The following is a 4,160-nucleotide window of genomic DNA, read 5'->3' on the forward strand; positions in this document are numbered from 1 at the left end:
ATATTCGGAATACATGCTTACATTACATTGATGAACTGGAGCTAGTTATGTGTCACCCTATGTTATAACTGTTGCATGAGGAATCGCATCCGACATAATTATCCATCACTGATCCATTGCCTACGAGCTTTTCACATATTGATCTTTGCTTAGTTACTTTTCTGTTGCCACTGTTACAATCACTACAAAACCAATATTGTTACTTTTGCCACCGTTACTGTTAGTTCCATATTACTTTGCTACTAAATATTTTGCTGCAGATATTAAGTCTTTCAAGTGCGGTTGCTTTGACAACTCAACTGTTAATACTTGAGAATATTATTTGGCTCCCCTTGTGTCGAATCAATAAATTTGGGTTGAATACTCTACCCTCGAAAACGGTTGCGATCCCCTATACTTGTGGGTTATCAAGACTATTTTCCGGCGCCGTTGCCGGGGAGCATAGCTCTATTCTTTGAGTCACTTGGGATTTATATCAGTTGATCACTATGAGGAACTTGAAAGATGAAAGAACCAAGATTTTTCCCTCGACTACGAGGGGAGGTAAGGAACTGCCATCTAGCTCTGTACTTGATTCACCTTCTATTTTGAGTAAACTTGCGACACCTACACCTGCTATTTATTCTGATATGTCGCATGTTATTGATGATGCCACTTCTGCTATGCATGATGCTTATGATGAAACTACTTCTATGATTGATAATACTGTGCCATTAGGTGAATTTCTTGGTGAACAACTTGCTAGAGTTAGAGAGAATGAAATTATTGAAACTGATAATATTGATGAAAGTGATGATGAAGATTATCCCCCTAGATATGAATTGCCTGTTGTGTCTGAGGGTTATGTTATGGATGAAGAAACTACTAGAGACTTTTTAGCCTGCAATGATAGATATGATCTTAAGAAACATTTAGCTAACCTGAAAGAAAAGTCTTTGAATGCTAGAATGAAACATGACCCTGCTTTTGCTACTTCATCTATCTGTATTTCTTATAAGGATTATGATTTCTCTGTCGATCATGAGTTAATTACTTTGGTTGAATCTGATCCTTTTTATGGCTATGAATCTGAAACTATTGTGGCACATCTTACTAAATTAAATGATATAGTCACCCAGTTCACTAATGATGAGAAAACTCACTATTACTTTATCCTTAAGTTGTTTCCGTTCTCATTAAAGGGTGATGCTAAAACATGGTTTAATTCTCTTGATCCTGGTTGTGTGCGTAGTCCCTAGGTTATGATTTATTACTTCTCTGCAAAATATTTCCCCGCTCATAAGAAACAAGCTGCCTTAAGGGAAATATATAATTTTGTGCAAATTGAAGAAGAGAGTCTCCTACAAGCTTGGGGGACGCTTCTCCGATTACTTAATTCTTTGCCTGATCATCCTCTCAACAAAAATGAAATACTTGATATCTTTTATAATGGACTAACTGATGCTTCCAGAGACCACCTGGATAGTTGTGCTGGTTGTGATTTCAGGGAAAGAACTATTGATCAAGCTGACTTGCTATTGAATAATATGTTGAGTAATGAAAATGATTGGACACTTCCTGAACCAACTCCTAAGCCAACTCCGAAGAAAAGGGGTATTCTATTTCTCAGTCCTGAAGATATGCAAGAGGCAAAGAAATCTATGAAAGAAAAAGGTATTAAAGCTGAAGATGTTAAGAATTTACCACCTATTGAAGAAATACATGGTCTTGATAACCCGACACATGTAGTAAAGGTAAATTCTCTCTATAGATTTGATGAAGGTGATATTCCTCGTTATAAGTCTGCCAGCCAATGCTTAGATGAGTTTGATAATTTTATTGTTAAACAAGAAAACTTCAATGCTTATGTTGGTAGATAATTGAAATGTAATGCTTATATGATTGAACACTTGAGTGATTATATGTCTAGAGTTAAAGGTGAACTTAAGCTTATTAGTAAATATGCTTCTATGGTTACCACTCAAGTAGAACAAGTGCTTAAAGCTCAGAATGATTTTCTCAATGAATTTGATAATAAGATAAATGAAAATACTGTTAGAGTTGTGACTAGAGGTGCAACATCCCAAATTTTCAATTTGGAATGCTATACATTAGATCATCATTGCATATCATATTTTATTTCATTTTGGCTAGATCCTAGAAATTCTACGCAACTCAAGGACCCTCGGAGAGAGTCGGGAATTTCGTTATTTTCATATTTGAGTTTTTCTTAAATTTTGAAAAGAGTATCATTTGATTTTAATTATTTTATCTTCAAATATTTCTTCTATAAAAATAAAAGAGAGAGGATAAAATGACTTCCTCAAAATAAAGAAATATTGGAGATTTAATATTAAAATCAAATAAGATTTTTATTCGGAGTTTTATTGCTATTTTATTTGAATTAGGAAAAAATTGCGTTTTTCAAAATTGTATTTTATGACCAAATAAATGTTCACCTTGTTCGGCCTATTTTTAGAGGACGGGGAAAATTTATTTTGGGATTTTTGCAGTCCGTTTAGTATTTCTTTTCTTTCTTTTTCTGCACGTCGGAATTATTTAAAAAAAGGGAACCGACTTCGGGCCGTACCCGGCCAGGAGACCTCGGGCCGGCCCTTTATAAGCCGCCGCCCCGCACCCCGAGCCCACCAGCCGCGCCCCGCCCCAAACCCTAACCGCCGCCGCCGCCGTGCGGCGCCGACGCCACTGTCGCCCCCCCGACGCCGTCGCGCTCGCCGCCGCCCCGCCTCCCGGAGCCGCCGACCACCACTGCCGGACGCGCCGCCGCCCTCGCCGCAGTCATCGAGGCAGCCGCCGCCACTGCGGTTTTCGTTAGAAAACCATCGTTTTTTTAGAAAACCATCTTTTTTTTAGAAAACCCTAGATCCATTTTTTAGATCCGGTTCGGTTTATTTTTTTCCCGGTTTAGTTATGTCTGTACGTTCGTTTTAACGAACGGTTTTCACCGTTTAGCCGCAGAGAGCAAACGTTCGTTCGTTGGCATGTTCGTCAGTTTTTCTTTTTCTCAGATTTTCTGTGATTATTTTCGATCGCGATTTCTGATCCGATTTTCGTTTTAGTATAACTTTTCGCTCATTTATCGGAATCAGGCGATTCAAGCGCCTAGAGAACCGTCTCGAAGCCCTCTTTCTGTTTAATCAACTTGAACAAGATTTTGCTACTGTAAAATTTGACTTTAGTCCAGATTAGTAAACGAAGCTTGTTTCTTTCGCCGTTTGAGTTTTGTTGCTTCGTTTGATTTGATTCTTTTTGCATACCAGAGTTCTTAAGTTGAACTTTCTGGTTAGATATCTTATTTGAGTTTTACCCATGCCCTTGCTTGATTGCTTATTGTATGCTTGCTTGTTTGCGATAGAGTACCCGGAGTGTGAAGCGTGCTACTACGAGTCTCTAGGTTTCGCGGATCATCAGCAAGGCAAGTAACACTTTGATCATACCTCTTCACTACTCAGTTTTATTGCATTAGATCAACCCTCAAACATTGCATGGTTAGGATCTGAATTGAATTGTGGGATGGGAAGTATATGAGGTAGTACCTATTCACCTGTTTATTATCAAACCCTGGGAGTTACTTCTACGTTATGCTTATGTTGCTATGCTATGCTCGTAGATGTCGATTTGGGTGAGTGAATCCATGACAGATGTGAGATTGTTAATTAATGGTTCAACTTAAGGTGGAAACTTAAATACACATCTGGGTGGATTGAGGCACCTGGGGTATCTGGTGATTGCCTGTATTTTTGGAAATCCCGGGGTACCGTGTGATTCTCCTATGGACCGCCACCCAGGCTCAAAGGGATCATGAGAATTTTCATACTAGAAACTTCCGTGTGCAGCCACATGCTATTATGGGCTCTGGCATGGTTGATTAAGTAGTGTGAACTCTTACAGTGGTAGACTAGCAGATGTAGGGGATGTAGGTGGTACTGTCTACCCATCATAAGGTGCTAACGCTTTTGAAAGACTGTGTCTCGGTCATCCGTTTCTCAAACACCATGTAGTGCGAGAAATCCAATGGAGGAGATCGAGTCTTGTGGGGAAAAGTGCACAAACCTCTGCAGAGTGTACAAACTAATCATGGTTAGTCGTGTCCCCGGTTATGGACGTCTTGAGTATCTGGTTCTTTGATTATCATGTGGATCTCATCACTCTTAATTATA

This window comes from Triticum urartu, chromosome 6 (genome assembly GCF_003073215.2).
Source record: "Triticum urartu cultivar G1812 chromosome 6, Tu2.1, whole genome shotgun sequence".
In the NCBI taxonomy this organism is placed as follows: Eukaryota; Viridiplantae; Streptophyta; class Magnoliopsida; order Poales; family Poaceae; genus Triticum; species Triticum urartu.